Source organism: Mauremys mutica, chromosome 1, assembly GCF_020497125.1.
Source record: "Mauremys mutica isolate MM-2020 ecotype Southern chromosome 1, ASM2049712v1, whole genome shotgun sequence".
NCBI classification, from domain to species: Eukaryota; Metazoa; Chordata; order Testudines; family Geoemydidae; genus Mauremys; species Mauremys mutica.
In genome coordinates this window covers 331,667,042-331,679,192 of record NC_059072.1, presented here as the reverse complement: position 1 = coordinate 331,679,192, position 12,151 = coordinate 331,667,042, and positions in this window count along the sequence as shown.

Genomic DNA, 12,151 nt, shown 5'->3' with positions numbered 1-12,151 from the left:
GCTGTAGTTGATGATTGTGCTCTTGTAGAATGGGCCCAAATCCCTTCAGGCAGAGGTCATCCTGATAATTGATAACAGCACATAATGTACTGAGAACCACTCAGACTCTGTGGGTGGAAATAGTTTTTCATTCTCTGCTATGATAACAAACCCTGGGAGATTTCCGAAAGGGCTTTGTTCGGTTGTGATAAAAAGCCAATGCCCTTCAAACATCCGAGTGAAGCCTTCTTTCCTCATTTGAGATGTGAGGTTTGGGGAAGAAGGTAGGTAAATATATGGGTTGATTTGAGGTGGAATTGGAAAACCACCTGGGAGAGGAACTGGAGGTGGAATTGTTAAGGGACCTTTTCTCTCCTAACCAATGTAATGGTGACAAGGAAGGGAACTTTCATGGAAAGGAGAGAGAGTGAGCATGAGACCATAGGTCGTCAGTGAGGTGAAGACTAAGTTAAGGTCACATGGTGGGGGGGGCGGCAATCAGTTGACTAGGTGGTTTATTTTTGCAGGAGGCAAAACTGCAGTTAACAGGTGGATAAAGATTGAACAACTATCCATCAATGGGTGAAAGGTGCTAATGGCAGCTGTATGCACCTCAATGGAACTGAGGGTCAGTCCTGAGTCCTTCCAATTAAAGGAGAGATTCAAGGAGTAACAGGATGTGCATTGCTTCAGGGACAAGGCCTTGTCTGGTAGCCCAGGAAGTGAAATGTTTCCACTAGGCTTGACATGAGCATCTTGTGAACTCCTTCCTGCTGCTTGAGGCCATCTCCTACTGCCAGAGAGTATTGCGCTAGTGTAGGTGTCCATCCAATAACCAAGCTGTCAGGTGAAGAGAGTGTGGGGTTGGGGTATCTGAGACTGCCATTGTCTTGGGCCAGTACCTCAGGGAATGTTTGAAGCGTGATTTTTGGGGGGTGTGGGGTGTGGTATTTTGACATGCAGAGGAGGAGCAGAAGCCAAAATTGGTGAGGCCAGAATGTGGCTATGAGGATGGTTGTTGCCTTCTCCTGTCTGATCGTATGGATCACTCGTGGTAAGTGCGGGAGGGCGAAGGCATAATTGAGGATTAGGGCATCCCCCAATGATTGAGTTCCAACTCCTCCCCTCAAACAATATTGGGGTACATTTGGTATTGGGGTGGGATGCAAAAAGATCCGTCACTGAGGGTACCCATTGGCTAAAGATGTCTACAATTAGTCATGCAACTCCCATTCAGGGTCAGTTGCAAAGTTTCTACTGAGAGCATAGGCAGTTGTGTTCTGGGTGTCCAGTAAGTAGGCTGCTGCCAAAAGAATATGGTGTGTGATGTACTATTCCCAAAGATATTCGGCTTCCACATAAAGGGCTTGGGATTTTTGTTTATATAGGTGGTGGTGGTGTCTGACAAATGTGTCAGTTTTGGATGTTTGGCAGGAAGGCCTGGCAAGTTTTTTGTACTGCCTGGAGTTCCAATATGTTTATGTGCAGCCTGGACTTATCTTGCTGTCTTAGTGGAAGAAGAAATAAATGGGCTGCATCAGTGTTAGAGAGCTTATTCCTTCACTCTCCCACTTCCCTGGTCCTCCTCACATGAACAGAGAGCAACAATACTTAAAGTCCAAAGGTGAAAACAATTCGATGTTTATTGGGGTGACCTTCGAGCAAGCTTAAATCCAAGTTCCTTTTTCCTTATTTTTGAATCCCAACTTCTTCCTGTTTGCCCCTAATTTATATAGTAATATTCTTAGCTGTACCTTAAGCAGTCATGCTACTAAAATTTACTTAACTGCTTCTAACATATCGTAACACGATTAGCTAACCAATTATATCCCACCACCTTAATTCGTTTACACCCAGCAAAATTAATTACACAGGAGACAGAAACAATCACAGAACCAGACAGAGATCATGCAAATAAACATAGCAAAGTGGGAATGATATTACAGAAGTAAGGATTTCACAACTACATCTATACAGGACATAAGGGTTTCCTAGCTGTGTCTATTGATAAGTGAGTTCTTACCAGACAGAAAACTATCAAACTAAATTTCCTTTTACATCTTCTAAGCTCTTCCCTTTCTGTGGAGGTGATAGATTGGATCACCTTCCTAACAGCCCCAGATTGCCTTATTTCAATATGGTTAGTTTGGAATGTGAGGATGACTGCACACTTCCCAGTTTATGGCTGCCTCTTAGCCAAAGGCATTAGCCTAAGACCAGAGCCTCAGGCTGTCACAGTGAGGGAAGGCCCTTACGCAGATTCTTTCTTTTATATCTCTATAAGTAGCTAAATGATAAACATATACCTACATTCTTAAACTATAGGTGTTTACAGACAGGCTTGAATATCTATATCTTAACAACAAGATCTGTGAAGAGCATCTACAATACTTTCAGATATGGGGTTGTTCAGGGGCCAGCCCATAGGCTGGGCAAGTTGACTAGGATAGGTCTGTGACTTAATGGGTGCTGTAATATTGATTTATAAACCCAGAGCACGGCCCATATTTTGTACAGCATCACATATACATTCCTTAACAAACCAGTTCTATGCACATAGACAACATCAGTACATTGTAGGCATCTAAAATGCCAGTTGACTATACATCCTACGTAGATGGGATCTTGAAGTGAGTTGTGGAATCAACTGCACTAGTATAGATTAGATTAAACTATGGGGTCTCAAAGTCCCGGCCCGTGGGCCATGTGCAGCTCGAGAACCTCGCCAGTGCGGCCCGCGAAGGAGAGAGGCGTGCAGCCACGCTGTCGGCAATGTCTGCTGCAGGCCCCAACTCCTGCTGCTCCCATGGGCTGCGGGAGAGGGAAAGAGATAACATCACTAGTCACCAGGCAGAGTAAACCATGGAGGCAGCGTCCCTTTTTTCCACAATAACTATAAAGTCAAAATACCAAACACAACTCTCTGATTCACACCTTGCTGCAAACTTGAAGGTTTCAACTGCTCAGTCACTGAGGCCAAACTGACAGAACTGAAGCATTGCTAGGTGTCTGGTAAACGCTAAAAACTCTCTGGCCGGCAAAGAATTGTATAAAGTTGTAAGACAGTTTTATTATTTCTAAGACATTTGAAATACAAAATACAATATAAACATTTTCTGAACACCATCTTCAGTGACATTATTGACCACTGGGAGGATTTGAGGACTGGCACTGGCCCTAAGGTAAATTGAGCTTGAGACCACTTTATTAAACTCAGCCATGGCTAAACCAGGTTATAGTATTGTTCGGTTGCCTAATACAGAAACACCACTTTAACTGAAGCTGTTTACCTGGCCTAAAAGGAGATTTATAACCTGCCTTAAGCCTTCTCATCCCTAGTTAATTAGATGTATAAACCAATTTGGCTACAACTGAGATTAAGCCATGGATAAATACATGGCTGCCTAACCAGATTCAAAGCTGGATGGGAGGGACAAAAATTACAAATGCATCCCGGCTGTCATCTCTATTTCTTTGTTCTACCTTACCAAATACTTTCCCCCTTGGATAGAATGCCAGACCATCTAATGTCCCAAAATCCATTTGACAACTGTAGCAGGGGAAGAAACTTTAGCATGCTGGAGATACTGACTTAGAAATTACTGCCAGCTTGACTAAAATGCCACCTCAGAGTTCTTTGTTTTCATTTGAACGAATACAATATTGTAAGAAAAAATCTGTTCCTGCATCCATTGTTCCACAGGCCCACTAGCTTTTGCTGGTAAAAAGTTGAGTGTAGTTAGAAAAGCCCTATGCTGCCACCTAGTGAAAAGCTGTTTTAATTTTCTATTAACATGTTTTTTTAATTATGGAGCAGAGATAGCTGATCTATAGTTAAAGCTGATACATTTATTTCTATTTATATAAACCAGACTTTTTGTTCTTCTGTCTCTTCAACCCTTTCCCTCACCTTTGCAATACAATTTTTTGCTTCAAATCTGGTACATAGGGTTATTTGGGTAAAACTCTTTAAAGTAATCGGATGTAGAAAAATAAAATTAGTTTGGAAATTCTTGTCATGCCCTTGTGCCCTCTTTGAGAGACTTCAGATAGTTTGTGAAAGAACTTTGCTGGTAGTAGTGCACAGGACTATATATGAGGCATTATTAAGTTACTTAATGCCCAATTAGCAAATTAGAATTGAGGATTCTTTCATGGAACAGTGAGACTTCTACTGATCACTTAGAGAGTTTGCAGGAGAGCTGATGAGTTCAGCTGCCTCACCTATAGTATTCCAAATCGCTCACCAATACTGACTTTTATACAGGGTAAGCAGGTGTCTTGTCTGGGTATCAGAGAAATGTGGTGATAGTTATTCATGTTCCTTTGGTCTCATAGTTTCAACATCTTGCAGACATTAAAATCTCCACAGCTGGAAGCAGAAGCAGTATATATGCAAGCATCAGAGGGGTAGCTGTGTTAGTCTGGATCTGTAAAAGCAGCAAAGAATCCTGTGGCACCTTATAGACTAACAGATGTTTTGCAGCATGAGCTTTCGAGGGTGAATACCCACTTCTTCGGATGCAAGTAGTGGAAATTTCCAGGGGCAGGTATATATATGCAAGCAAGAAGCAAGCTAGACTGTGAATGGCTTGCCAACTACAGAACAAGTTTCTCCTCCCTTGGTTTTCACACCTCTACTGCTAGAACAGGGCCTCATCCTCCCTGATTGAACTAACCTCGTTATCTCTAGCTTGCTTCTTGCTTGCATATATATACCTGCCCCTGGAAATTTCCACTACTTGCATCCGAAGAAGTGGGTATTCACCCACGAAAGCTCATGCTGCAAAACGTCTGTTAGTCTATAAGGTGCCACAGGATTCTTTGCTGCTAGTATATATGCAGATTTTAGAAACTACAAAAATGCAATTTTTGGGGGGGGGTTGGGAGCATAAGTGTGGGTGGCAGGCAGACTTGTAACAAGGGCGAGGCGAGTGAGGCACTTGCCTCGGGCGCACTAAGCCAAGGGGCGCAGAAAGCGGCGGAGGGGAAAAGAAAAAAAGAAAAAAAACTACCACGATCGGTGGCGCTTCGGCGGCAGCTCTACCGCCGCCGCTTCATTCATTCTTCGGCAGCAATTCAGCAGCAGGCCCTTCCCTCTGAAAGGGACTGAGGCACCCGCCACCGAAGAGCCGGCCCTGGGGAGGACGCAATTTTATATTCTTGCCTCAGGCGCAAAAATACCTAGTTACGGCTCTGGTGGCAGGTATCATAGGCCAGGGAAGAGTAAGCCTACCCTAACTCAGGCTGTGGCCCAGGCCATGGCCTGAGGGCCTGCCCTGGCTCCCCTTGAAGGCAGTGGGACCTCAGGTTGGGCAGGTGTCCTGGAGCTGGGGTAGTTTGGCTGGGCTCCTGTAGCTGTGAGGGGGCTCACAGTGCTGGTGGGCAAGGGGGGACAGGGCCTCCAGCAGAAGAGCCATGGCTGGGGCTAGCCTTCCCAAAGGGGGTGTTTATGTGCTGGCCATGAGCATAAGAGTTACCATACATCCGATTTTCCCAGACATTTCCTTTTGTTTGATCCTCCACACTCTGGGTTGATTTTTCAAAAGAAGAGGACCTGTCTGGGATTTTTACGGAGCAGATGTCTTATTTCAGAAAGAGCTGGCTCAGAGTCCTGATCAGTCCCTTCCCTGCAGCCCCAATGCGCAGATCCCGCCTGTGTAATGCAGATGGTGAGTCTAGTTGATCATAATGGTCCCTTCTGGTCTTTAAGTCTATGAATCAGTGCAATGCAGCTTGACATTGTGTTCAAGGGCTTGTCTAGACAACAGTTTGTGGCAAACCAGGCTGTCACGCTACCCTGTAGTAACCTGCTGTGCGTGTGGACCTTGTTGCTGCACACTAAACATTCCCCAGTGTGCTTGGATCTACTCGAGGGGTTCTTAAACTGGGGGTCGGGACCCCTCAGGGGGTTGTGAGGTTATTCCATGGGGGGGGGTCGCAAGCTGTCAGCCTCCACCCTAAACCCCGCTTTGCCTCCAGCATTTATAATGGTGTAAAATATATAAACAAATGTTTTTAATTTATAAGGGGGGGGGGTCGCACTCAGAGGCTTGCTATGTGAAAGGAGTCACCAGTACAATAGTTTGAGAAACACTGACCTACTCCTATTTCAATGCAGCATAGCTCAAAGTGCACTGGGGAACGTTTAGTGCATGCCCACAGGTTCCACCCAGGCTCTTAATGTGCGGTATATTTGTGCAGGGTAGCTTTACACCCCAGCTTGCTGTGAACTAAAGGTTGGTGTAGATGACTGTGAGCCAGTTCCAGGTCCTACTGCTGTGAAAAGCAGTCAGACAGCACTTAGGGAGATATGCTCCTCATGCTGACACTGTTGGCAAGCAAAGTGGTGTAAAATGAAGCCAAGAGCTGGGTGGCTGAGGTCCAGTGCACATAGAGCCTAAGAGACTTTTAGTGTGAAGGCAAAGGGAATGAGGTTTAATGACATTAATCTCTATATAGTGGAAAGTATTGTTCGGAGGACCCAGTGGTTTTTGTTCTTTTTATAAACCAATTAACTATTGTTCTTATTTCATGCGGTGCCCAACGCCGTGTTTGAAAATTACCAGAGTCAGCTTTGAAAATGTTTTTGAGCGCTGGCTCTTGGCAGAGCTTCAGTTGCTGATACAATAATAGAAAAGAACAGTTTCTACTCAGCATTGAACTTTCTTCAACCCTTTGTGCAAGAGTTTTGCAGCGGACAGTGGTAAACAAAAATGGGACCATAAACACTAACTTCCTATGTAATGCTGCTGCCCAAGAGACTCCAGGCGGCTGTAAAATGTCAGCATGCCAAACCCACTGCCCTTCTTGTACTGGCAGGAGATGTGTTCGGGCTTTGGGGAAATTTTAAAATGCTGTTAAACAGCAGCCGTTGAACCTGATGAGCTGATTTGTCATCAGCTGAAGTCAGGGCAAGATTCTGAACTGCTATAAATCAGCACAGTTCAATTGACTTCAGTGGAGTGCTGCCACTTTGTTAGCTGAGGAGCTAGCCCAGACTGTCACCAAACCACCGGGTTTTTCTGCTACTGTTTTGGGATGTTACTATCAGGAAGTTGCGCCACAAGTGTTTTGTGGGTTCCTGTAGTTGTAGTGAACATGCTCTCTCCTCTTCCTCATTTCGCCTGTGAATGCTGAACAAACAAGCTGTTGGCTCAGAATGTTCCATGCTGCTGTTTATGTAGCACCGGTGTCCCTGTACTCAGTAGGCCTGAGCCCAGGAACAGTGAGTAAGGTACCCCTCCGACCAGCAGAATCCAAGAGCCGTGTGTGGAAACTGCTCACACAGATTGAACATGCTCTGTAACACTGCTGAAACCGACTGCTCTCACTCTACCCCCGCCCCCATCCACAGGTGCAGGTCATCTCTAAGTACAACCCCGGAATCATTGTATGATTTGATTGATTTTAGAGCAAGTCTATGAACTATGACCCTGAGCTTAATATGTGGCTGGTGGCTCAAGCACCTAAGAATCCATGTAGTGCTGGCTGACCGGCAGATCAGTTTGTAGACAGTAGGTCCAGATATGAAGAGATCAACAAGGGGACTGGCCTAAGCCTGGGTCCTGAGAAAGGGAACCAGTGGGGTCACCCCAGATATGGGATTCTGATAAACCCACAGGGGACAGCTGACACCAGTAGCGCCCCCGCCTGCCCCGAGGGAAGTCAAGAACCTGCAGTGCAATATCTGTAGCTGAGCAAGGATAGAGCAGCCATAAGGCTGCGCCTGGTAACAGAGCCACCTTGTCTGAGGGGGCTGCCAATAAGGGGGAGGACGCTGCATCCCTGCTGCTCCAGACCTTGGGACACCAGCGATATGGCTAGGTTAACAACTTTGCAGGGGGACAAACCTACACCAGTGCTCAAAGGGGCACTTCTAGGGTGACCACCCATCCCTAATTGGGTGGGACAATCCTGAAAAGTACATTTGTCCCAGATGCCCTGCAGCATTGTCCTGAGCCTGCACAAGGCTCAGGGTGGTGTCAGCCTCTTCCCAGTGTGTATATGTGGGGAGCTGAGGTAGGGCTTCCCCCCCCCCGCCTCCTTGCCATGAGGCCCTCCTCTTCCTCCATTCCCTCCCCCCAAACCCCACCCCTGGCCAAGCCAGAGCCGGGCAGTAGTAAGAGTCGCCCAGGGAGCCTGGACCATTGTGGGGAGGCCTGGATCCATTCCCCGGCCCCGGGTGGCATGCCCCAGAGGGCAGGGCCACAGGCCGGTGGCTGTTCTTGGATCGGTTTTACCATTGTCTTACTCCAGCTTCTGGCCAGGGGGCGTGGCCTCAGGAAGCAGAGGAGCAGGGCCATGGAGGCAGCAGGGCTCCTGCATGTATCCCGTTTTTTGCATTTTGAAAAGGTGGTCACCCTAGTCACTTCCTACCCCAGGCTGCAGCCAAGATGGCTGACACATGGCAGAATGTGGGTTCACAGGTCTCCTTGCTCCCTGGCAGATGAGTGGGAGAAGGTAATGCCACAATCCCATACCAGTTTTCAAACCCAAAATTTTGGGGTAACAAAAGGGCTCAGGAGACTGCATGAAAACTCCCCATGTGCATCCTGTTAGTGTCAGCTGACAGACAAGAACTAAAAGAGGATATGAAACTGCTCTATCTTGTGTTATAAAAACTAAGATTGGTGCTGTAAGAATCTTGAAAGTACCTGGTAGGTCAGCTACCAAGGAGATGGGAAATATGCTATGACATCTATGCAGGGGCATGCAAAGGAATGCTTCTGGAGTAGCATGTTCTGTACCCCTACCACAGCACTGGGGCCGGAGGAGCTATCAGCGCCCCCTGTGGCTGGAGGAGCTCACTCTCCCCCTGCTGCCGTGGAGCCAGAGTTCTGTGCCCCACTGATTATTTGAGGGCTCATACCCCTGCTTGCCCCCCCTTGTCCATACTCCTGCATCTATGGATAACAATTGTGCTTTCAGACTTCCCCACGACACTGGTTAAAGTGACCCTGCTCAGCTCATGCTTGAACAGGCAAGACGTGACAAGGGTATTTTTTGTAATATTGTTATGAATCCTACGCGTGCCTCCATTTCTCCCCATACTTAGCATTGTCAACCAATGGGGGTTGGAGGGGAAGACTAAAAGACTGTGTGGGGGTGTCACCTCCCCACCTGGGTGGAATGAATAGTGTCATTAAAGAACTGGCTGAAACCTACCCAGCTCAGCAAGGGGTCCAGACAGTGCAAACTTCAATGACTCATGCACCAACTCTCAACAGCGGGAAGCTCCGGCCAGGGAAGTTGTGAGCTCAGCATGGCACTACCTGGAGAACAAAAGCCTGAACTATGGCCAGGAGTAGATATACAGTTGGCTTCTAGAAGAGGCTGGAACCTCTGGGCTAAGGTCTAAGGACAGAGGGCCAGAAATGGAATCCATTATGGCTTGGCCTCTTTGCTAACCTAAGGACTTTCAGTTTCCATAGTCAGGTGACCAATAAATTGTTACCTTGATTAAAAAGGCTGTCTGTTGTCTCTGCAAATACAGTACTCACTGAGAGTTTTGTGCCCTAGCTGCGTATATGAGCCTTCCACAGGTGTCTGGCGTGGCTGGATTCGCTGCAGGGAGCTATGGAGAGAGACAGGGATTGCTGGTACTGAAGGCCCCATCTCAGAGGCCTGGTCTACACTACATGTTTAAACCGAATTTAGGAGCGTTAAACCGATTTAACCCTGCACCCGTCCACACAACGAGGCCCTTTATATCGCTATAAAGGGCTCTTTAAACCGATTTCTGTACTCCTCCCCGACGAGAGGAGTAGCGCTGAAATCGGTATTGCCATGTCGGATTAGGGTTCATGTGGCCGCAAATCGACGGTATTGGCCTCCGGGTGGTATCCCACAGTGCACCATTGTGACCGCTCTGGAAAGCAATCTGAACTCGGATGCGCTGGCCAGGTAGACCGGAAAAGCCCCATGAACCTTTGAATTTCATTTCCTATTTGCCCAGCGTGGAGCTCTGATCAGCACGGGTGGCGATGCAGTCCCAAATCCAAAAAGAGCTCCAGCATGGACCGTACGGGAGATACTGGATCTGATCGCTGTATGGGGAGACAAATCTGTTCTATCAGAGCTCCGTTACAGAAGACGAAATGACAAAGCATTTGAAAAAATCTCCAGGCTATGATAGACAGAGGCCACAGCACAGTGCTGTGTGACAAGCGTAACGGAAAGCCAAAGAATCAAATGGACGCTCATGGAGGGAGGGACGGGGTACTGAGGACTCCAGCTATCCCACAGTCCCCGCAGTCTCCGAAAAGCATTTGCATTCTTGGCTGAGCTCCCAATCCAGGGAAAAAGGGCGCAAAATGATTGTCTGCCGTTGCTTTCATGGAGGATTGAGTGACGACATTTACCCAGAATCACTCGCGGCACTGTTTTTGCATTGGGATCTCAACCCAGAATTCCAATGGGCGGGGGAGACTGCGGGAACTACGGGATAGCTACAGGATAGCTACCCACAGTGCAACGCTCCGGAAATCGACGCTAGCCTCGGTACATGGACGCACACCGCCGAATTAATGTGCTTAGTGTGGCCGCGTGCACTCGACTTTATACAATCTGTTTTACAAAACCGGTTTATGTAAAATCGGAATAATCCCGTAGTGTAGACGTACCCAGAGACTTGGACGCCACAGGGCTGCCCTGGTGGAAGTGTGGGGGCCCTTGGGACCCAGCCTATTAAAGAAGTCACTCCCAAGAGACTGGTGACAGCCTGGAGCATAGACCAGACCCTCTGAATCTGAGGCAGTCCCTATGTTTTCAGAAGGGAAAAGTTATTGACCTGTTATTCTATTTCCTTTGAAACCGTTCTGACAGGCTTCTCATGCACTAGAGGGGTGTGTGTGTGTTATATTTATAGAAATGCTAGTAGGCTTTCATTTTTTTTTAAAAGCTCTTCAAGCCTTTGTTGCTGGCCTTGCTTCCTTTGGGAGTTCTGACCCCTGCACAATAGGGAATGAACAGGAAAGCTCCAAGGTCAAATGTTAAGCTGAGCAGGTGGTGTGAAACTGCTACTTAAGTGGACTCTTGCTCCCCACTCTTACAGTGGTTTAGAGGCTCGTAAAGTTTAGGGATATGCTCCAGGTTTTGCCCCAGGAAGCTAAAACACAGACGTGAGCATCCTGTTATACTATCTTCAGAGAAACAAAAAGTTACACGTCAGTAATTTTCCATTTCCAGAAGATAAAAATAGAGCAGCAGGGTGAAACAGCTATAAGATTAAACAGAGGCCTACAAGAACACTTGCAGTCAGATGAAAAAAAAAAATCACAGCAGCTAGCTTCAACTTAAGTTTTGGCCTGATAGATTTCATTATGATAAAGCTGGAGAACGAAAATTGCAAACAGTTTCTAAAAAAAATCATGATAATGCGAGTTAGAAGGGACAGACTTTTGTTTTGAGGAAAGACGTCCTCTGAAACCTGCATAATATAATTCAGTTGAGATCCTGTTCTCCTGCAAGGTGTGGAAGATGGGAATGCTGTGTATATAATGGAGAGCAGAATAATCAGGCTATGACAAAAGGTGAATTTAGTTTAAGTGAAGCATAAACACTTTACAAAAGAAAAAATAAGGCAAACATGCAGGGGTTAAAAAAACCCTGGAATAACTTGTGAACTCTAGCCTTGCCCATTTTTTGTTGTTGGCTTTGAAAACTCTTTGCATTATTGTAACATCCACAGATACCCATAATTCTCAGATTCCTTTTGTGGTCCAATTTTGCACTTTTGGTCTCAGTCCAAATTTTTTATTTTTTTATTAAATGGACGTTTGAGCAAAAACAGATTGCCCTTTTGTAAGTTACCAGTGTGGGAAAAATTCCAAAATGATGTTTTTTCCCCATACAGGTAACTTGAATAATGTCTGAAGGTAGAACATGAGCTTTTGATCTCAATGTGATGTACAAAATGAGCCTAAGTCAAGACTGAAGGAAGTCATTTGAATAGCTATGAGAATTTAAAATCTTACATCTGATGCCTGCACTGTACTTTTCTCTCTCTCTCCCCCCCACCCCTTTTTAAAAACACATTGGATGCTAGGCAGCACTTAACTTTCAAGGCAACTTATTTTAGGGGGCTATGGTGAGTATTATATAGCAGATCGTGAAAGGAAAGAGTACTTGATGTCAAAAGGAAGAACATCTTTCAACTTCTTATTCTCCT